The 23382-nt window shown below is 42.0% G+C and overlaps 1 long non-coding RNA gene across 1 annotated transcript; it reads right to left on the reverse strand.

Moving 5' to 3' along the window:
• Nucleotides 1-18587: 18587 nt before the first annotated feature.
• On the reverse strand, nt 18588-22777 carry LOC136011052 (uncharacterized). Its single transcript, XR_010611169.1, has 3 exons — nt 22692-22777; nt 22104-22206; nt 18588-19418 (listed from the first exon to the last, which is right to left on the reverse strand). It is a non-coding gene; the product is annotated as an uncharacterized LOC136011052 (long non-coding RNA).
• Nucleotides 22778-23382: the final 605 nt, after the last annotated feature.

Below are 23382 nucleotides of genomic sequence, written 5' to 3' on the forward strand. Positions count from 1 at the left end.
ACTGACCACTTTGAATAGGAACTCAGCGAGGAGACAGACATGTTGATTGTAGATAGGGGCTTTCAGAAAGTGTGCTGGTTAGATGAGAGAGCAGCACTACCACACTACCAGCCCTCCGCTCCACACAAGAGGAGTACAAAAACCACGTTAAAACTCCTTAAATTCTACTAAAGTAATTGAGGCTGGTCTTTTTGTTAGACAGTATTGAGGGACAACACTGACCCCAGCCCTACCAGAAACATAAGGTGTTGAAAATTCAATGCGCCTTGACATCTGCAGGTTTCACAGTGTCTTTCAAGCTCCATTCTCCATTTGAGCACAGACTGGAACACGGAGCACAGGAAAGTAGAAGGTCTGAGACACTGAGTATGTCCTGCACCTGTGGGTCAGACAGGGAGTGGCGGCAGAAGTTCTCCCCTTGGGCATCCACACAAATGCAGCCACATCACTGCCTGCAGCACAGGGAGGAAATTACGGGAGCCTCCAAACTGAGACATGGGGCATTTCTGCACGGTCTACAGTGGCAGAGCTTTTACAAGAGTCAATTATTCAGCCTGTGTATTTAAAGACTTGGTAAATAACTAGTCAGGAGATGGGTTTTTCAAATGTACTAATGATATTTTCCATCAAAAGACCCTTTTCACAGAAATAGGCGAAGGAGAAAATATTTATTCAGTGTGTTTCATGGAAGCTCTAGTGGCTAGTGTTTTATGGTAAAAGATTACGGTGTTCTGGGGACAAACATACCTGGCAGGCCAGACTTAGTCCTGTTCTTGAACAAGCACAGGTGGAACAGAAATAAGTTGTACCTTGTCTAGTCTACTAAAGGGATTTTTCCCCTGCAGGCTCCTTGAGAATAGCCCTCTAGTGCACAGATCATCTACTGAAGCATAACATTGTCCCCATCATCATGGCTCTTCCTTCTCCAGCTCTTACTGAAGCTTGCCAAAGGGACAGACTGGGGTCATCCCCACTCCTTCCAGGCTTTCTGGGATGCTCAGTCACAAACATTCAGCTCCCCTTTTGGCGGAACAACTTGCATAAAAACCTGCAGACACATCTATCTGCCCCTAGTATATGGCTGCATATTCTAGTCCCCAACAGAAGTACCTCTTAGCAGCATAATCAAGAAAGGTTTCCAAAAGAAGGAGAATAAGGTTGTTCTAAGTAGCAGTAGGCCATAACTTTTCTTCTCTAGAGAAGGGTTCATTCCCAGTTACCATTTCTACCTTAGGTCAGGAATTTTGGGTGGTCTCTTTCAGGAGCACTTTGGAAATTTTCTCCTAGCTCTGCAGTCAGCTGCTCTTAAATTTGTCTGCAGTAGCAGATAATGGGAAACAGCATGAAAGGATGGATCCAGTTGGGCTAGAGCTCAGAAGACTCCTCATATCAGGATCTTTCTCACAACTGCTCAGACTGCTTGAAATATTATTGCTCCGAAGTGACTCATATGATGGCGTCTTGTCAGTAAGGCTGTGGCCTTTTTTACAGAGCCACAAGTCCATGCCATGCCTCTGTCCAAAGCAGGGAGAGATGCCACAACTGTTCCACATCTAAAAAAGCAGAGACATGCTGCCAGTTGTGCAAAAAAGGACACTAGAACTGGCCAGTGACTCAGTCTGTTCTCAGGAAGATACGCACTCAAGCAGCCCAGTGTCTGCAGCAAGGCCTGAAAGCTGCTGAAATGGAAGCAATTCCTCCCTCCACGCCAGCACATTTTTGGTGCTTCAGGATTAGAGACAAGACTCCTCTACCGTAATCCTCTATAAAAGAGGGGCTTCAAGGAAGTCAGACACCTGTAGAAGGCTGTATGCAATGGAGCTCATGTGCTGTCTGTGACATTCATTTTGGAGTGGGGATGCACATTTAACCTGCAATTCCCTCTAACTCCAAGGACAGAAGTGCTCTCCCTCACTGACTCAGTCCAAGGGGGTCATCTTATTCAGTAACAAGCACCCCATCCTGCAATAAGCCACAGAATTCCCACCAAGGAGGAATACTGCCTCAAGGAAAATATCATTACATAGACCATCACAGTCTCGCTGTTCACACAGAGCCGAGTGCTTAGAACTTTATAAAGTTAGATGACTTTACAACAAAGGACCACAAATGTTTATATCATGCAGATATCCCTGCACTCATGGATGAAAGCTGCAAGCATGGCAAGACTTCCAGCTTTGAAAGTGTCCAGCAACAGCAATACATCACGCAAGCTCCTCCCAGCTGACCTTTCTGGCACATTTAGACAAAGATGTGTGCCCATAACAAATAGATATTTTTCCAACAAGATGCATCAGTGTCCTGGCATCACTTATACCAGTAACAAATACCAGCCACAAAACCCAGAAGCCAGTGAGCCTCAGTCAACCCTACTCATTACATGACATGATTATTATGATATATTTACAGGCACCTAAAAAAATCCACTGCGCAGGCTGGAAGGGCTTGCTCTCACTTGTCTGTATGGACAGGAGAGGGTCAAAACGGCAGGTGACAAGGTGCGTGGGAAGCTGCAGATCCAACCTTGCATGCGGGCAGACCAGCGCACGGGTAGCTCGAGATTACTCAGGAGATGACAGTCCTGGTCAGACACTCCCTCATTGCCTAAGCACCCTTTTTCAGCTAGATTTGCATATCTCACATGCCCTTGGTCATCATGCTTGTAGTAAGGGTGGTCAAAGTCCTTCCCAAATCTTCACTCACAAGGCCAAGCCATCAATCAGTCAATTTACAGGAATAGCTAAGCTGAAGTAAGCTGGCGCAGGATGAGCACCTACCTGCTTTTTTCTTCAGTTTATTTGTTATGGGCCAGATTTAACCTCACTATATCTAAGTGGGAGACTCTCCAAGTACTTGATTTTACCCTGTGATATGTAAGACATTCATTTATGTACTCAAAAATTGCTAGAGGGAGAAGAGATACACATTCAGGAGCCAGACAAATGATAGATCCTTATATCTAGATGAAGATGTAAGAGTTATTATTGACTGCTTCATGCACTATATAACCTGTTAAGGCAATTGAACATGAGGTAGCCTTCACTCCCATGTGTGTTTTTTGCCATATGATTCTTCCACTTGCGGACTTGCCTGGATTAATACATTAAGTGGAGTTTGCCTTCCTCTGGGAAACACCTCTGGGAAACAGTGCAAATCTATTCAGAAAAGCATTTCTGAGAAACGGACAAACAGCGGGCCAGAGCCTCTGCTGGCCCAACTCCACTGGAATCAGAGCAGCAGTAGATAGTTCAGCCATACATTCTTAGAGCCTTACTGCTGAAGAATCTCTCCCAGAGGGGAACAAAAAAAAAAAACAAAACCCCAAAACAAGAGAAATATTCTCATTAACATGAAATTAGATGAATTTATTTCAGAGATAGAAACACTCAATTCCTACGTCTCTATATCAAGAGTTTCCCAAATGACCATCACTTCAGACTGTGAAACCTCTGAACTTCAGAGGAATTAGGAAAGAGAAACAAACAGAAATGGAAGGGAGGTGATGCTAAGGAGAAATAACTTATTTTTTTCCTCAAAGCTAATGTTTCTTTTCAGAAGGCCCAAGTAATCATTACTTCATTCAGCTTAAGCAAACAAAACACCACATCTAAACACAGGATTTGAACAGTAAGTGAAGTTCCATTAAGGAATTGTCCAACAGACTCATATTGGCATTACTACATAATGGTAAGATACAAAATTAGTGCTGCCAATTAGACACACACCCCTCTTAGTTCAAGTGTAACAAATTACCATGTCAGCCCACCAGTCTCTTTGATGGGGTATGAGCTCATCTTCCCTGCTGCAGCAGGGAAAATGGTGTGAAGTAGGACATACCCAGCACTTCCATAGCGTTTCCAATGGCTAGCTCATACCTTGAATGACTGATACCACAATACTTTAATTAAGTCATGATATATCTTCTAGAGGAGAAAGCGCATAATATTCAAGCTGGTAAAAGTAAACTACTTGTCTCCCTTTCGAATCCACTGGATTAAATGCTCACAGCATCTAGAAGTAACCTGCCATTTCCTTAATGAAGTTTAGGAATGATAAACAAAATATTCCAGCACCATCTTTTCCTGTCCACAAAGGGCTTGTCCACTCTCAACCCAATGTATGTAAAACATGCAGTACCCCTCTGAAAACATTCTACACATTGAAGAACATTAATACCTTACCGTTTGTACTCTGCTAAGAGATGCTAGTGGCAATAAGAAGAATCAAGATGTTTTAGTATGTCTAAGAGGGCTATGAGATGTTTGGTTAATGCTTATGTTTGGTTTTTCTCACCAGCAAACAAGATCTTGTGAGATGTTTAATAGAGCAGAGAACATATCTGAGGCTTTAGGTGTCCTGGAGTATCTCAGCTTCCAATCTGCACAATAGGTTCTGGTTATAGCCATCTGCAATACTGTAGCCTCAAGGTTTTGCTGGAAGACCTGTGGATTATGACACTTCATTCTTCAAATCAGTGCTGTCTTTCAAAGGAAAGGGCTCCAGGCAGGCACAACTGGAAACAGCATATCATCACAGGGAAGAAATAGACTGAGAATATCCAAGCCAAAAGATTTGAGGCAATTTCTACCTAAATTATGTCTGAATCCTTTGGCGCCTTTCAAAGATTTCCCAATACTGACTTAAGTTTTTGGCACTGATGTTTTGGTTTGGGGTTTTAATTACCAGTTTCAGTGCCCAAATTCAGTTCCAGTTAGGATTACACCCCTGAAAATCCCCTCTCCTTCAAGAGGCTGCAAGTTGGTTACCCAGAAAAACTGCAGACAGCTAAAAAATGTCTAGGTTTCAACAGCTTCAATGGTAGATCAGCACTGCAAGGGACAGTAGCAGTTACCTTCCTGTGGCTCCAAACAAGCACCTGACACCCATGCTGCAGAGCACCTTTGGCTTTCCTCTCCCTATTTGATGGGATGGATTTTTGTTTTCTCCATATTCTTCCCCCACCCACCCACCCATGGAATCCCTGCCCTAGAAAATACTCAGGACAGTCTCGCAGTTGTTACCAGGTTTATATGTAGACAGGTGACAGAACTCAAACAGTTCTCATTGTATTATCCTCCATCTTCGGCTGCAATGATCATTTGTAACAACTCAATCAGCTTGTACTGAGATACATGAAATGTTTCTCACTTTATTCCACAGCTCTTGTGAGGCAGTAAAGTTGGGCATGGAAAAACATCCACTTGTCAGTTCTTGAATTTGTCAAGTGTTATGTGGGTCTCATTACGCACCTTGGAGGGAATTAGAACAGTTCCTAAGCTTGTGTTTTTCCATCAAGAGATACTTGTGAAGGGCAAGTAGAGCAATTTATCCTGCTGGAATGGTTTTATTTGTAACTAAGCTGAGGGAGGGATGCAGTATTAAAAGAAACCAAATGTTCATATGGGTAAAGGTTTTTACTGCTATGTTTGTTCACATCACAGTTGTGGGGAACAACGATTTGCCTCATCTAGCAACCAGTGAATTTCCATCAAATGAAACCAAAATTAGAGGAATTCAAGCTAAGCCATTGCTCTCCCAAACTGTTTCTACTCCAGACTTCTAGATGAATTCTCTCACCCCCACAATACCCATCTCTGCAATGTATCCAATACAATCCAATAGCTTTTTTTCATTTCAAAATTGGGCACACTTGTATTTAGACAGAGGCTGAGCAGGATGAGATTAATTCCTTGATTCAGAGTTAAGCTCTTCTGATTCAATCATCATGTATTTGTGAGTATTCAAAGTGCTCCCTATAACCTCTGACAGATGGGCGAATCGCTTTCATCTGCTACAGCATCTTTTACTCCTGAGGAGCAGCCTGCTATGTAAAACAAAAGCAGAACTGAGCACTAAACAATGGGTTCACTCACTGTTCTCCTGGTCACGTAGGATTGATTTCTGTATTCTGATCTATAAATTTGGTTTTATTTTTTATACAAATTAAAGCTTCCCTGGGAAGGCATTTCATAAAGTTTCACCCTGCCTGAAGTCTTCTGTTCTGGCATGTGAACTGGAGACACCAAGCCCTCCCAAATGATTTTATTCCAAGACCATCTTATCCAGCAACACAAGATTTAGGTTTTAGCTGGTTTTCCCCAAATAAGTGGATTTCAGCTGAAAAACTGAGAAAATAAGAGAAGTTAAAATCCCAAGCCTTATCTTTACTCTGATACTGCAGGCAGTGGGTATGAAGTTTGATATTACTACCAGCTGTCAAGCTAAACCCTGACCTCTTGGCCACATCTTATTACAACTGAAATCAAAGCTGTTGAGAGCTGATGCCAGTCTGGAAATTCGTCCCAATAACGTTGATGTGGTTTCAGAGGCTCCAGGACTGGCTTTTCAAGTTATTATTCCCTATCGATTGCTTTGTTTCTCACATATGAATCCAGATGATATCCTGGGGCACCCTGCAGTTTGGTATTTTGTAATAATTTTAACCCAAGGGTTTTGCAAGCAGATGGGCTCAAAACAGGTTCCTGACAGCCAGATGAGCTCATCCTATATCACGTATGAGCGCTCACCCTCCTAGATTCAGACCAGTTAGAAGGTACCTACCAGATAATACCACCCTGTAGATTTTGTAGCTGTGTACAAGTGCGCTGTATGGCAACGCTTGTTCTGACAAGTGTGGGGATCTGGAATATGGGCTCTTTTCTTGCACTGTCTGTTACCATCTTGTTGAAAAAGGACATGGTGAGGGTTACACATGCTGCTCTGCAAGAGGAAGGGGTGTAACAGCTGGATAGTATCCCTGCAAATCCAAACATTTGGGAACAGCTTAATCCAAAGCCAGAAAAGAGTCATGTTTTCCAGTGCATCTAGAAACCCCCAAGGCAGAACTGTCAGGATGGGACAAGAGTCTCTGCCATCCCCACCCTTGTTTCATCAAGATCTAATGCAGCTTGCTTTCAAATGTTAAGCTGCTTGTGTTATGATGGTACCCACAGGGGTACACTGGTCCTTTTCAGTGTCCCAGGCAGCAAAGCAATGTGGAGGTCAGAAGAGCAAAAGAGAGCTATTAAGCCTTCTTTGCATGAAGTAGAGCTGGGCAGCCACTTTGGCAGCATTCACTGAAAAAGAATGTTATTTTCCTTAACAGTTAAGCAACAAATGGGGATTTATTGATATTGTAAGTAAAGGCTACAGGCTTCAAAAAATCTACCACCAGTGCTAAAAAAGGAGGCCTGCCTGTAATATATTAGATAAATACAACACAAACATTAACACCAGAAGTGTAGTGCAGAAGAGGTGGACTCCAGGAGCCAGCACACTACCAGCAGCAGTGACAGCATAGAAGCACAGACTTCTAGCACAGTGAAATAACCACTAGGTGCCCCAGGTGTTTAGCATTGTCCTTCTTGATGTTTCCTCTATCATCCTTCCCCAATTACTTACGTATTAGCTAGGTAGATGCTATCTTGAACATATCCATATTAGTGATCACATTATGGAATTGACTTTCATATTAAAAAAAAAAAAAAACAAACCAAATGTTTCTAAGAGCATTCCAAAACGAGTGAAGCTAGACTGGCACATAGCATGAACAACTTCAGCTGTCGCAAGGTGCATTGCGGAGCATCCCCACACTTTCTAGCTTTGAAATCTAAGAATCAAAAGGGCAAACTTCAGCTTCCACTGCAGCTTTTCCTCAGCTTGGCTCATTTACAACAAGCTCTCCCTGGTGGGGACTCCCAAATAACCTCCGCGTATGAGGTTACAGTTTATAGCTCAGCTGCTCCATGTATGTTGAGTAATATTCAAACCTCAAATTTAAAGTAACAATGATAATATATCTGCAACTTATTTGATAATTCTACAGAGTTTTAGAACTGAGATTTCTTACTGATTTAAGCACATGACAAAAAGTGTACTTAATATCTAGGTTAAAGAAAAAAAAAAACCTTCGGAGATTGGGGAAGAAAACCAAGAAGCTTAGAAATAGGACAAGGAGGGCTTTCTACAGAAAATGAACATGTTCAAGAGAAACACTGGTTGGCAAAAAGCAAGGAGAAATACCTGGAAGAGATGAAACTACATGTGGATTTACCAGTCTCCTAAGACCATCCCTGCTGGAAATTCACTGCTCATCTGCAGTGAAACAAGGGATTATTTGAACATTCTTGGATAGCAATCAAAATCCTTAGGAACACATTCTAAAAAGCAAGACAACTTAGTTCTTGATATTTTCCTATCTTGCTCTGTACATAATGATAGTATTGGGAAGTCTGGACCCACAGTATCTCTGGACTACTTATTGAAAACAGACCATTCTGGAGCCACAGAAATGCTTGAAACAGCTGGAATCATATTTAATGACAAATTAGGGAATGAGCACCCTGATCTATAAAATCAAGAGGAGAGCATCATCCATATGACATATGGCAACAGCACAGGTCACATGTGCACAGGTCTTGGGAAAGGTCACTCAAAGGCTTGTAAACCAGGACAAAAACGGAAGATCTGGTGACAGATGCACAGGTCAAGATGTAACTCTGAAAGCAGAAGAGGAAGAAGGAGCTAGCTATATCTGAAGAGGCAGGTCCAGGAGAGGTCAGAAGTGATGTAGGGCTTGCCATACACCAGCATATTTCTCACTGCTGTAGGGTAAAAGAGAAACCCAGCATCAATTTTAAGTGTCTCTGAGTGGTCCTTATGAGGACCATATGCTTTGTCAGAAAGAGAATCAAAATTTGTGTACTTTTCCTTATACCAAAACAATAGCAAAAGCCTTTATAACATAAATGTTTAGATAGAAGTCTTAGTCAGAAGTGATGACTAAACCCAGATGAGCAGCTTTGGCAGAAAGAAGCAGCAAGGACCCAAGAAAGGTTTTACCAAAAAGGCAATAATAAGCAGTCTTCTTTGCTTTAGTTTATTGGATAAAGCATTCAGGAATACCTGAAGTCTTTATCCACATCCCTGCTCTACTTCACTGTGCCCTCATACCAGTCTCAACTACATGACTGTTGATTCTGATACAGGTACTTAAAGCCATCTAAAGCAGAACCTTAAGGTGGTTTAGTATAAGCTTTTCATCAAAATAGTTATGCTTACAGTGAAGCTGTTTGTTGGGGAGGTTCCCCAACCCCACAGTAATACAGATTATCCTGAAAATATTAGTCTCTACAATACTGTCACCCAGGAGCAAACATTATTCTGTGCAAAGTACAAGCCATGTTATCCAAGTCACAGTAAGAGATGACCTTCCCAGTCAGAGATACCCCCTTTTTCTCTATTTTAAGCCATTGCTTCAAATAGAAAATTATGAATAACTGAGATGTAGCAGAAATAGCAATAATGGCTGTGAACTGCATGGTTATGTTTGCTGTGCCTTAGAGTGCATTGTGTCTGCAACTCAGGATGTTTTTTTTTTTTTCTGTTTTCTACTTTTCTGAAATACTCTACTCTGACAGGAAGCTGGTAAGTCTCAGCTGTTCCTCAAAATTGATGCTTCAAAGGCCAGGTTGGATGCAGCTTGAAGCAACCTGGTCTAGTGGAAGGTGTCTCTGCCTGTGGCAGGGGTTGGAATGGGATGAGCTTTAATGTCCCTTCCAATCCAAATCGGTCTGTGATCTTCTGAAATTCTTTTAGTTACAAGAATGTATTATACCTGAACCAAATCCAGATGAAAAAAATTCTTAATTTTGAATGCATGTTGACATAAATCTGTAGTGCCCATTTTGGCATATTTAGGGAAAGAATATGCCACTGATTTTTATGTGTGCATACTAGTTACATTTAGAAAATATTCCATATATTCACCATCATATTTCTCCACACATTTGAAATCAATGTATCATTACAACCTACAATGTCACTTGCACTGTCTACCATAATGTACAAATTAAGTATAGCCCCGTCAAAAAAGCATGTTGTTCTCCATGTGTGAGAAGCATCCCTGCATATGTGGTCTTCATTTCCTTACATGCATGGTTTACAGCTGCTCACCACTCTCATCCACATTTTGATACATTAACATTCCTACACTAACAATGATTAAACCTATTTCTGTACACCTTTGACAAGACACTAAGACAATTGACATTTGTTGCTTTTTGGACACATTGAAGCTTTAAGAGCAATCATAACACAGCATCTACCTTCTAACTACAGTTAAAGGCAGATTTAGGGAGGAGAGGGCTGGGAAGAAGAGTAAGGCTATAGGAGTTATGTCCCATTATACCCTACCAGCTTTCAGAGATCAGTGGTTTTGAAAACCTTTTAGACTTGCATCTGTTTAATGCACCTTGGTAAATTGAAGTACACAGATAACATCAAAATATTGCCTATAATTTGCATCCAGAAATACCCAGCATTAACTCCATGTCTTTTCAGAGGCCACACAAGCCACTTCCTGTTTGCACTTGTGAATGGGATGAGGGGACCATTCTCACTCTCTAATTTCAAGCGCCCTATAAATGCAATTCAGCATATGAGCTCTCTGCCTCCAAGAGGAGCCTCCCTCTTGCTCCTGAGCACATCTGTACATTGCACAGCTGCATTCTCTCACTTCCAGACTTAACCAAATCAAGTGTGCACACAAATGCATAGCCACCCCTGCTCTGTAAGCAGTGTTGCTTGCACATACAAACACATGCATGTGTGCATGCACCACATACATTGCTCTCAGCTACACTCAATTAAACCAGCTTTTCTCCTTTTGTCCTTTACACTGTTTCTTGAGGGCTGCCTCTCTGCCCCCAGGTTTTCAGGGTTTCATGTTTTTAATGCTTTTATAGCAATTTCAGAGCCCCAAGTACTTCCACATGAAAAGCCCTCGCTGTTGACTTGAAAAATCTTAACAGTGAAGCACACAAAACCCAGATAAAAATCCATGTTAAAGATGACACATCATCCCCCCCGAAGCCCTTAGGGCTGTAATATTTGAAGAAGTACAGCCTGCAACGTAACTAAAGCCATTGGGGTGGGTGACTTTATTGTACATTTCGGACTTCATGTAATTTTTGCTTACATTTGTTTCTAATGACAGTCATAAGAACAGCATTGTGGATATGTATAAATACAACACCCAGAGCTGAAAGAGTATCCAAGATCAAATAACAAACCCTGGGATCTAGTTTTGAGCATACAGACTTGATTCAAAGCTGCTCACTCTGCAGTCACACCATGTTCTGAGGCATGTTTTAAGTGTGCAGCTCTACAAACCCAATTTATCACCGCCTTAAAGGGCAGGCCTTCATCATGCTCCTGTCCAAAAGTTTTACTTCTTATTGCTCTGTGAAATACATGTGTAGTGCAAATGAACAAAATGAGAAAGGATTTGATTTTACATTTAGTGTAGCTTTCTTACAAATAGTTAAATTGACTGTATTTAGTTGCTTTGTTGTTTGTGTGTTTTTCTCTTAGCAACAAGGAGAAAACAGTCTTTTAACTATAGGATCATAACTAAGATCAGAAAAAAAAGTAGCGTAGAAAACATATTCAAAACTACCTATAACAAATCATTTAAACTGTTTAAGCTACAAATGGAAGGTATTCCTTTATCTTTGAAGGAATGTATTTTGTGTAAATACAAACAAATGCTTAGAATTGTGTTTTATACAGAAACTTCTTCCCACAGACCTTTACATGTGGAACCCATTCAACCCCTAGGAGCCCCCTGAGGGCTTGTGTTCATAGGAATATTCCCAGCTCAGTGAGATTATTCATTTATTTAAAATTAGTCACCAGTTGATGTATTTGCAGGAGTGAGTATGCATGAAAGATCTGAGACACCACTGAAATACAGACACCTTTAAAGCAAGTTAATGTTGCTCAGCAGCTCTATAGCACAGAAGATACCAAGAAATAAAGCCATCAGGTTTGAACAAGAGTTCAAGGAAGAGACAGAAAGACAGAAAGCCACAGACTAAGTTAAAACTTGACCTGGACTTCATATCATTTCTCTGAACAAAAAGCATACCACAAGCTGTTTAGCAACAGGTTGACAAGCCAAAGCTTTGCCTCAACATCTCTACCAAGGATGGTTTATCCTAATTTAGCAAACCCCTGAGGGTGCTACTGGTTTGAGCACCATTACCATCACCTGCAAGAGATAAGATATTGCACAGGGGTTTAAAGAGAGCTAGAGGGGAACATGCTCCAAAACTTCACAGCCTAGAGGCTGCAGAATTTCTACCAAGTGGATAGAGGAAGTTTTGCTAAAGGAGGAGTATTAGCATACAGCTGACAAAACAAACTCAACATCCATTATCATCCCTTAAATCTTAGGCTGAGATTTACTACCATGGCCTGTTAGGCACATCCCATGCAGCCTTAAGGTCTTCCAAATACCTCAGTGCAGGTTTGTGCAATGAGCAGCTCCAAGCCAGCACGCAGCTCCTGCTCTCTGTTTGTCATAAATACTTGTTGCCAGTAAACCACTAAGAAAAACATGCTCACCTTTGCACCTTTGGTTTGAAAATTACTGACTCATGAGTTGACAGCACACCTTCTCTTTCCTTGGGTTTGGAACAACTCAAGTAAACTACGATAGCAAAGTGCAAAACAGGGTTTAAGCAAGAGACTTCTCAGTGCGTTGAGGTCTTCAGCAAATTCCTTTTTCTTAATCTCCATTACTGTATAACCAGCTGCTGTTTTCGAGTTTTCTGTGGGAGAAGGAACTAGCTCTTATCAGGTGGGGGAAATCAAGGGTCAGAACAAGAGCTGGGCACTGCTTAAGCTGCCCTCAGGTTTTCTTTCCTCCAATGAGTATGCTAATCTCAGCCTAAGGATTGCCCACAGGTAAAAGCCAAGCCCCCCTGCAGTTGCAACAACAAAGTGAAAAGAGATTATGATCTTAAAACAAGATGGGGGAAGCAGGTGTTATTTGCTGCAGTGTTTGAGGGTCATATGCAAAGTGATTTAGCTGACTGAGGGGATTGTGTCATCCCTCCCCCTTTTTCTGTACAACACCAGTTACAGAAGGAGGATCAAACCTCAGCAGGCTCTTTGAGCAGCACCACCAGTGTTTATATTGCTTTCAAGCACCTAGATTGATCAAGACCTAAGGCCACAAGCTAGTTCTGTACACTTGGCATTAAACTGCACAAGGCAAGTCCTCCAGCATTTCAAAGTACACCTGCAGTAGCAATTTATAGAGCCAGAAAGGCTGAGACAAGCAGGTACCTATAGTCCCATCCTTGGTGGTCAGATGTGTTTAAATATTTGCTCACCATGTAACACACTGGCTGTGTCATAACATCACAGAATGATTTGGGTTGGAAAAGACCTTAAGATCATCCAGTTCCAACCCCCCTGCCATGGGCAGGGACACCTCACACTAAACCATCCCACCCAAGGCTCTGTCCAACCTGGCCTTGAACACTGCAAGGGATGGAGCATTTACCACTTCTCTGGGCAATCTGTGCTAGTGCCTCACCACCCTCACAGTAAAGAGCTTCTTTGCTATATCTAACCTGAACTTCCCCTGTTTTAGTTTAAACCTATTACCCCTTGTCCTACCAAGTATTATTCACATTGACAACCGCTACTCTAGGCTAACCTAGAGACTGGGAGCTTAGTACTAGGCTCAAGCTAATTGCTAACCTCAAGCTAACTACCCTGCAGCATTTGGTCCACTCAGCAAGTTAAAACCGCATCTGATCCGCCACACATTTTGACCACGACCCCCTGCAAACCCAGAACACACCATCTGAAGGCACAGCTGTGGCTCAGCACTTTACGTTCCTACCAGAACTGCCACACAGATGATGTGGTGGCACACGAAGATGCCAACACTGCTCCTGAATAGCATCTTATCAAAAAGGCACCTGTGTGGCAGGAGTTGAACAGCAACTTCCTCCCACAGCATGTGGCAGCTTTATATAAAGCTGCTCTGCAGACTGAACTGTACCAGCAGTCTTGGTCAAGAGACATTATTGTAGAAATGTGTTTCCTTTTAGCAAACTGAATGTCTCTTGGCCAATTTCAAAGTGGAATTAGTTGCTTTCATTCTAGATTTTCATTTTAGCTCAAGCCCACAATTATACTTGATGTGGATTTGAGCTGTACATGCTTACTGGAAGTGGCAGGCTCCAAATGACTGGCATGCCTCCAAGCTTGTGAGATAATCACACCACAGGCCTGCTGCACTCTGAGGCGCTTGAAACCAAGTCTCCCCACTTTCTAGGAACTAAAGTATGCTCACTGTATTTGGGCAAGGGCAAAACAGCCAGCGGCACCTGTGAAGATCAAGAGGACACCAGCAGACAGGAGCAGCTGATCCAGAAGGCATTTACAACATTTACTGGAGGTGTTTTGAACAACTTGACTGCATCTTTCATTTATACAAAATGAAGTCTTGTTAGCATCCTGCTGCCTATGGTACACTCCCACTGAGCAGCTGCAGCAGCTGGGTATAGTCCCTTTGGAAACCAGATCTACCTCATCCCCTCTAATGCATTCTGGAAGTGATCTCATCAAGGAAGAATTCAAGACAGGGAGGCAAAGAAGAGGCTGGGCAAGAACAGGGTCTGTAGGCTTCAGACACAACCTTTGTGGTGAGTTTTATGACCCACAGAGTAGTGGGAATGTGATGGAAACCCTGAATGCCCTGTGAAAACATCACTTAATAGCATGGAAATTGATTCCAGACCACCTCGTGGGTGCTGGGGTTCCTACCATTCAAAGCTTTCCATGCAGCTGGGCTAGTTCTATGAACTTGTGTCAACAGGAGTATAGCTACATTTGTTAAATAGCCCGAGGTCCTTGCATAGTAAAGCCAAAACCAGCTTAAGGAAGAGTTCTGAGCACAAAGTACTGTGTTTGGACAGACTGACAGAACACCAATATAACTGTATTGGTGGCAGTTAAACCTCCTCATTACAAAAGTGCAAGCTGTAAGTATGTGCAGGAGCACCTTTTTTTAGCATGAAACTTTAACTGTTTACGTATAGATTAGATACCTGCAAGCAAACGGGCAGGATGAATCAGAAAGGTGATTTGAAAACTGCTTCCAGGACTTGCTGTTAAGGCTGACAGCATTTTGGTTTTGAACAACTGCACAGAGCTTTCAAGAAAGAAAGAACACTATAAAAACACTTCACAACAAATTAAACACTCCACCCTAATAGGAAGTTGCTCTCTCCCCTTTGGACCAGACACTTAGGTTTTCAAGCCTGAATTTCAGATCCAACCTCAGAAGAAGTCACAGTCTGACAGCTATTGGACAAAACCCCAGCACTATGCATTGAGGCACCTGTCCAGGCAGTGTCCTCACAAAAAGTAAATCAGTACTCTGGGTTTATGTTGGACATCCTATGTGACAGATCCTGGTGTAAGGTACATGTGGAGATTGACAACAGGTACACAGGGAAAAAATCAGACTCTTAGGCTAATTTCAAACAGCAACTTAAAAGCCGTTAAGAACTCCAAACTGAAAACAAAGCTCCAAAAGTCAACATCAGTCTTCAAGTGATTGCAATCTTTTGGGGCTTGTGACAAACTCAAGCCAATATCATACATGATGAGCTGCTTTTAGTGTCCAATGCAAAGCACATCAATTCTAATCAACAAAGTCCCATCAATTTATTCCAACCCCTTTGGCTTACTCTGTTCCGTATTCAAATTTGTTTGATGCAACGTATTTCTCTTCACTGATGTCCTGCTGAAATGCCACTGAAGTTTCATTGCACTCATCTCACTGCCCATTTTTCAGTGCTGTTTAACCCCTGGTGCATGTTTTGCCTGGCACTGTACCTACCATTCCTTTACCCAGTCAGGTTTTTGGCTCACTGCATGTCCAAACCCAGCATAAACTGCACTGAAGTGAGAGCTGGGCACCCATTTACCCATAGAGTAGCAATAGAGTTCCCCCACCTACAAGTGGTCAAAAGAAATCCCTTCAGGATGAATACTGTAGTAACAATGAACAACACACAATTGTAACAGCCAGATAGCTTCCTCATCTCAAGTATTAGCCATGCCTAGAGCAGAACATGAGCCAAACCATTTGGAGATTCAAAAAGCAGTGAATTTGAATGGCTTTTCCATTTGCCCATTTGGAATAGGCAAGTGTATTTTTGGCTTGTAGAGTGTGAGAAAGTTCCTTCTCAAAGCTTCTCCAAAAAGAGAAGAGGAGCGAATCAAGCACCTTTGCTCAAAAACATGTGTTTCCAGAACATTACAGCAAGAGTCTGTAGAGGCTGTAGGGCATTGGATGAGAATTAGCTCTCCCACAAGCAGGATCAGACTCTGAGCTTTCTGAAGTTAGTCCTTGCTTAGTCATTAGCACAATGGGGTTTTGCCCAGTGAGTTTTTTCACTTTCAGTAGACAACTCCACAAGTGCTTGAAAATACAAGCCTGAAAGTTTCAGAAACATTCTGAAACTGAAAAAAAAAAAAAAAGTAAGAAGAAAAGAGTTTCCACTCTTTTAGCTAGTATCCCAGTACGAGTTGCCTGAATGTTAGGATAACAAACCACCATTACACCACCTACTTAGAAATAATATTTATCTTCTGGAGTTATGTCAGCTACAATAAAGTAATCGATTTTGAGCAGTTTAAAAAGGGCACTAAATTATAGAGAGGAAGTGCTTAAACATACAGCTTTATCTGCAAGGAATTTGCATGCCGGTTTTGCTTTTTTATCAAAAGCTGGCAAACAGGGATTTAGCATGGTTTTATGATCCTGGCATGGGGTAGATTGTAGCTGATGTGACCATTTAAGGCTTCAGCCAAATACAAGCTTCTGCCATTTACTGACTACATTTAGTACACTCAGACATTCACATCTAGTCTTGCAAGAGTGGTCCCATCAGCCCTAGTCCCAGTAGGACTGGTTTGTTTTGGTGACCTCAACTCCACCCAGAGCCAGTTCTTTGGATGTGGGGAAATATTTTATTGCAGGACTGGCAGCAGCACCTACTCCACCCTCTTCAAAGTACTCAGTATAGGGCAAAATGAAGTAGAAAGTGCTGTTCCTAGTCAAGTACCTCTAGGAGGACTGGAGGGCACCCAGATCTTACTTTCTTAGCCTCACACCAACACAAAATTAGTGCAGGTAGAGAGGACACTGACTTGTAAAGCAAGATTTGAGGTCTGTTCCTGATAAATCACCTTGTGATCCAGAACAGGTTATCTTCTCTCCCTCAGAAGGTTTATTATCTATTTCAAGCTCCTTTGGAGAAGCCAAGGACAGGAAAGGAGACATGCAAATTGTGGTTTATTCATATGACCCAAAGGTACAAGATTCTTCCAACCCTGCAACTGACAAACATCAGTAAGATGTGTTAGTGCTGCTTTTCAGTTATGTCTGAAGTGCCTGGCATCAGCAAGAAGGCCATATTGATCTCCTGCTTTCAATTATAAACTTCGCAGGTAACAAATGCTCTTCATGTGCCATTCCTTGTGCATCACAGCTCTGGCAACAACTTGGCTTTCTGGAGACTACACTGAAGTGCAAGAACAGCCCCAGAAGTCCTCCGATTTGTGCTATCAACCAAACTTCCTCATCTATTACTGCCTCTTCAGTGATAAATCTGACATACAGACATCATAAGCCAGATGAAAGACACTTCTTCAACAAACATGGAAAAACCCCTTCTGCCTTTACTTTTTCAATCTGTTCACATTTTTCTGTCACTACTATTGAGCAGCTGTTTCTTGCCTGGGGATAGTTGAAAGATCCCATCTGCTGCAAAAGCATCCTGCCTAAATAGGCTTTATTCCCTCAAAGAAAATAGCCATTATTTGGGAAGGAGCAAAGGCTCTTGCCCCCCTACAGCTGACCCCTTGGAGAAAGCTCTCCAAAGGAGAAGTCTTTTGACTTGAGACAAGCAGAAGCCAGGACAGACAGCTGGCAAAGCGGCCACAGATACTGCAAACTGATTTAAGTAAGCGAATTCTCTCCTTAGCACTGACTTGCAATACTTAGAAGGCAGCAGGAGGCCAGCTTGCAGTGCCAGGCTCCCATTTCTCCTTTCACACTCTAGTGTGGAGTCAGCAGTCTGATTTTTAGTCAACACAGCTGAAGTGTTTCTTCTTTGCTGCCCCTCCATGATGGAGTCATGGAACAGAGTCAGAGTCAGCTGCTTTGGAATGAGGCAACTTCACCTGTTTTCAGCTGGAGAAGAAATAAGTCACACAGCATCAGATTCAATTAGTGGCATTCCTAAGAGGCAGGTTTGGCCTCTTACGGAGTGCTCCTCAGGGAGCATTGACTTGATAGCACAGCACCTGGGGCATCAGGCTATAGAAACACATGGTAGATGCGGAGAGGGCCCTAGGGACGAATGCTAAGCAGTCCTTGTCAACAGAGGTTTCTCACTTCAGGTGTCTGCCCTTTGTTTACCTTTGTGGCTTCTCTCATAGTTTCCACAGAGGCAGACATAGCTAAAAAAGGGTTATTCCTATGGGACTTCCCACATTCAGAACGCCATGCTAGCAATATCTTGAATTGTTTCCTTCTTCAGATGTTTTCTGCACAATCTCCATTTAATACTTAAATATACCCCCAGCTTCAGCCACACAGGAGCTCATCCTAAAGCCTAACTCATGTCCACAGCATTGACACTCAATGTTCTGAGGAGTGCTTGAAATAGTCTCCACATTGCATTCCTTATAGCACTGCCTTCTCTAGTGGATCCCCAAGCCCACCCCTTCCTTAAGGAAATCCCTTTCTCCATACTCCACTTCCCTCCTGTAATTTTTACAGCCACTTCATTCTCCACTGTGATTTAGAGATGTAGCCTGAAGACAGCTAAATAAGTTAGAATAAGCTTTAAAGATTCAAACAGTATGTTACTTTATTGGATATGGATCTGAGGATCTCTGAAGGGAGGAAATTACAGTTCTGCTTCCACCACCAACTTCTAATGAGGTTCTGTGAAGCACTCCCAGCATTATGGTGATTAGTCATTGATTATACAGAAATTAGTTCATGAAAGTGACACTTGGAGGTGTAGGTTTAAAACAGGGCTTGCCATTTCCCCTGACCTGCCTTTCAAAGTTTCCTTCCCTATGTTGGGCATCCTCAGAACTCCTAATTAGAGACATAGGAACTGAGATGTCAATTTTACTGAAAACCTCCAAGTCAGTTTTCATCCCCAATTAGAGAAGTTTCATGTTTCAACAGTTAAATCACTATCTCAGGAAAATGCCTGTTGGAGTCAAAACATATTCTATTTCAATAAAGTTGGGAAGACTTGTTCAGAAGTGGTGTTTTGAAGTTGGCTGATACTATAAAACCCAGCACATTTTAAGTGAAAGTTTTATTCTGAAAGGAAATCCTTCATCTTCATTAGTTTCTATGACCAAGCTACACTGATGCCAGCATTTTACAGAGGAAGTTTTGAATTTGCTAAAGCAAGTTTTCTTTGTATGGAAACGTTCTTTCAGAAAGCTTTCTACCACATCTGCTCTGGAGATCCTGCCTCCTTAGCTGTCATCACACGCCTCTTGAGCAATGCACCCTGTGAATGGAAGTCAGTAGATTACTGACACAGCTACTAGTGATCAGCATCTCCACAGTGCTAAGCGAACACTGTTTACATAGCAACAGATTTCCAGCTGCTTTATATTCTTTAAAGCTGACCTCAGCTTCTTTTCCTTGCCTGTTGCTTCAGCCCCATTTTTGCATGATTTCCCCACCTCATTGATTTTAGATCAACACAAGAAGGATAAAACTTTAGACTGTAAATACAGCATTTATAGAGCTTCCAATCTCAGTTTCTACGAGCCATATGTCAGGGTGGTAATAGGCAATATCGCCATTGAAGCCACCAATTTTGTGCCCCGAGATGTTCCAGCCAGGTGAGGAATACTCTATGTGCCCATGCATCATCTTTCCACCCAGCCTTTTGAGAGATATATGCTTAGTGTCTAATAAATAGTTGACTTTTTATAATTTAAGGCTAGAACCAGCAAAAGGTTCATTCTTATGGGCAGTTCCCACTTAGTAAACCAGTGGCACTACACACATGGATAATAACAGCTCTTGTAACCAGTTCTCTTCCACATGGAACTAGGGAATTGGTGGTGAAAATGCATTTGCATGAGAGCATGCGCCAAACCCACACCATGGGACACATCCTTAAAATAATTATATTCAAAGAAGTGACGTCAGATACCACTGTTCTGCTCTCCTGTACTTATAATGAAATGCTTCCAAGGGGTAGATCTCAGACACATGCACAAACTGCACCAGTAACTTTCCAGTGACTGGAGTTTGTTATGTTTGTTCAAAAGTGGCAATCTGGTGGAGAAAATGTAGCCTTGATGTTTTACTTACATAATCAGTAAATGAGCCAGAAAGAATGTCAAAGCAAAGGAACCAAAGGGCTGGCCAGAAGAAAAGAAATCCACAGACATTAATGTCAAGACTGGAATAATAAAGAAAGAAAGAAAAAAAAAAGAAGGAAAAGGAGGGATACTGAGCCACAGTCTGCAGTCTTTTCTGCCTGGGTTGTTGATGTACTACAAGGATGAGAGACTTCAGCCAGTGTTTGGAAGATAAAATTCCCACTGTAGGGTGTAAAGCCAGAGGCAGAAATAGGGAGAGGGGATAATATGGTGGATCGCAATGGGCCATCACTGCAGAAACAGTGCAAGTTCTAATTCTGCCTGTTGTTCTAACCAGCTACTGTCTGCACTCAAGACACTCTAAGGGTGCAAGCTGAATGCAATTTCAATGGCAGCCAGCCTTGCCAGAGTTTAAAGCCAGGAGAGGCTAGGAGTTTCCAGGAAGAATCCTACACCTTTGAGGTAGACAGGAGGTATCAGAGCAGGCCTTTTAGGTTGGACCATAGCATTTCCCCAAGGTTGATTAATTCTGGGGTAAACATCCCATTAGCTTACGACAACTATAAGCAAATCATAACACCAGAACACGTTCATTAATTTGCAGAAGACTGCACCACAGCTCCTTGTGCAGGCACTCCAGATGGCCATTATCCAGTTCATCCCATCTGACACTCAACACATGCCCTGTAGGCTGATGACATACCTTCAAGGACCAGTGCTGCTCTTCCACTGGGAGAAGTGGGAACACCAAAAGCACCAAAAAACCTTCCTCCTTCCCTTGGTTGTAAAACTAGCCAAACCAGAACTTTTAAGGGCTTTAGGGGAACCAGTAGTACCAGCATTATGCACATTTTCAAAAGTATTCACAATATTGCCTTCCCAGATCATTATCTATTTCAGTTTAACGTCCACTGTTCCCAAAACAACAGGAATAAGAAGAAATTTACATTAATATCTTACACTCCTAGTCCTGGGGGAACAGGCAGAGTAAGAGATGGGTGAGTCTGTGTGGGGAGGACAGCAGCTATGAAAGGATTCCTCTAACCCTTAACTGCTTGCAGCTGCTATATTGTGCTATAGTCCACAAACAAGCCAGGCTTTGTCTCAGGATGCGTTCTGTGCATTGCTCAGAGGGAAATACCAGTGTCTAGACCTCCTTACAAAAAACATTTTCAATGTTTTCTGCAGAAACATTAGCACTTCCCCAAATAAGAAAACAAAGCTTATGCCATTTTCATATGAGAACAAAGACAGGGTTTTAAAATGAAAAAAAACACTAGAATTGGGATAATTGACAAATTATAGTAAACTCCTATTTATACTCTACACATGTTCTTCTTAAAATAGATTAGTTTCCTTCTCATAAAGGCCACAAAACTGAAGCAAAGTTACTTTTTAGGACAAAAAATAGCTTTTATTTTTATTCTGTTTGTTAATAGGATATTTTTAAGCCCTGTCTGAAGTGTGCAGAGAAAGCTACTCCACTATTTTGGCCAGGAAAAGAGGCAAGAAAAAAGCCATCAGTATTTGTGATGCTATTTCTCAAGAACATCATGGGCGATGCCTCAGGTGGGTATCTCTTCATCATGGCCAGCCATTCACTAGCCACTTGCTCATTTCCCACATGCATGAAGAGATGCTGCCTTTAAGCTTCCGTAGTATGAACAGCCTCAGTTTTACCACATGATAATACAGAGAGCTATTGCAGAAAACTTTTTTTTTCTATTGCTACATTATCTTTTTTTCACCCTTTTGTGCATCAACTCAAAGAATAGTTGTGTTACCTGTAAACTCAAGTCAGCGAGACCAAAAAATTCAGAAAGAATATCCGTAAGTTGGTAAAGGAAAGGCATTACCTGTTGTACACATTGAGGATGCTCACTCAGTCATAAAGCAGTAGCACTTGCTTTGAATGCTTGTTGGCATTCAATGTAAGCTCATGCACAGGAAAGCACAGTGCTGAAAAAGAGCACAAAAAGCCCCCACATTAAGTCATCTTCATAGCTGGTCTTTCATGGGATTTTCTAGCCAGTCTCACACTTCAGAGCTACTCAAAGCAAGCAGGGGCAAAAGAAGTGTAAGGGTTTATTCCAATCACCATTAGTTAGTAGGAGCAGAAAGCACAAGCAGCAAGATGGTAACTGTTCTTCATCTTAAATATCCTCCTGTGCAAAAAGGAAATTTGAAGACTCAGGTCAGCTTTTCCTAAGACTTTCTAGCTTTTGGGGATAGTTCAGCATATGGAATGAAGCAAAGTTGTTAGCATCTAGAATCCCCCTTCAGACAGAGCATACTTCTGATAGCACATTTCTTCTTGAGAAAAAGTCAGCCCTGTATAAAAAGCTGCACACACTTTTGAGCTTGGAGAAAGCTCCATGCAAAGTTGGGTTAAACAAAAGAAACAAAACAAGTAGAAGAAACAACACAACATGTCCTAGGCTTACCTTTTTTCCAAGCAGCAAAAAGCCAATATTCATAATAAACTTTGCACCCCCCAAAGACACCTAGAAGAGACTGCCACTTATAAAACACCACCTAAAGAGCATTTGCTCCATTTAAAGGGGTATAAGCAGCAATCACTTGCTGCATGCCACTGAATCCCCTTGCAATTCTCCCCCTCCCTCCCCGTTATCACCCCATCCTGACTTTGTGCTGCACCTGGACACTGATGCTGGGCACCTGTCTGATAGGAGCTGAGGTTATTTTTCCCCTTCCTTTTCAATACAACTAAAAAGATCCTGTACATTCAAAGCTTAATTTGGTTTAAATTTTACTCAGTACATGCTAAAATGATGTGTTCCAGAGGAAAGAAGTCAGTCCCTCTTTCACTGCTCTGTGTTCCTAAGCCTCCTACTACACACAGAGCCTGGCCTCACTCCTGCACAGGGGCTTGTCCACCTAAATCACACAATGTGGGCCTGAGAAAAATTGGCATTTTCCATCAAAATTCTGCTTTGACAGGAAATTTCCAGCCAGTTTTCCTTCACCCTGAATATATTAGAGGTAAATGATCATAACATGAAGGAGCTTTCAGTTTCAAATCTCACTCCTCATCCAATTCAACAGTTCTGGTTACCAAACCTTACTATTTATTTATTCCTAGTCCAACCCTTTAGAAGCACCAGTGATTCTCTG

The sequence above is a fragment of the Lathamus discolor genome, chromosome 3 (assembly GCF_037157495.1).
Source record: "Lathamus discolor isolate bLatDis1 chromosome 3, bLatDis1.hap1, whole genome shotgun sequence".
NCBI lineage: Eukaryota > Metazoa > Chordata > Aves > Psittaciformes > Psittacidae > Lathamus > Lathamus discolor.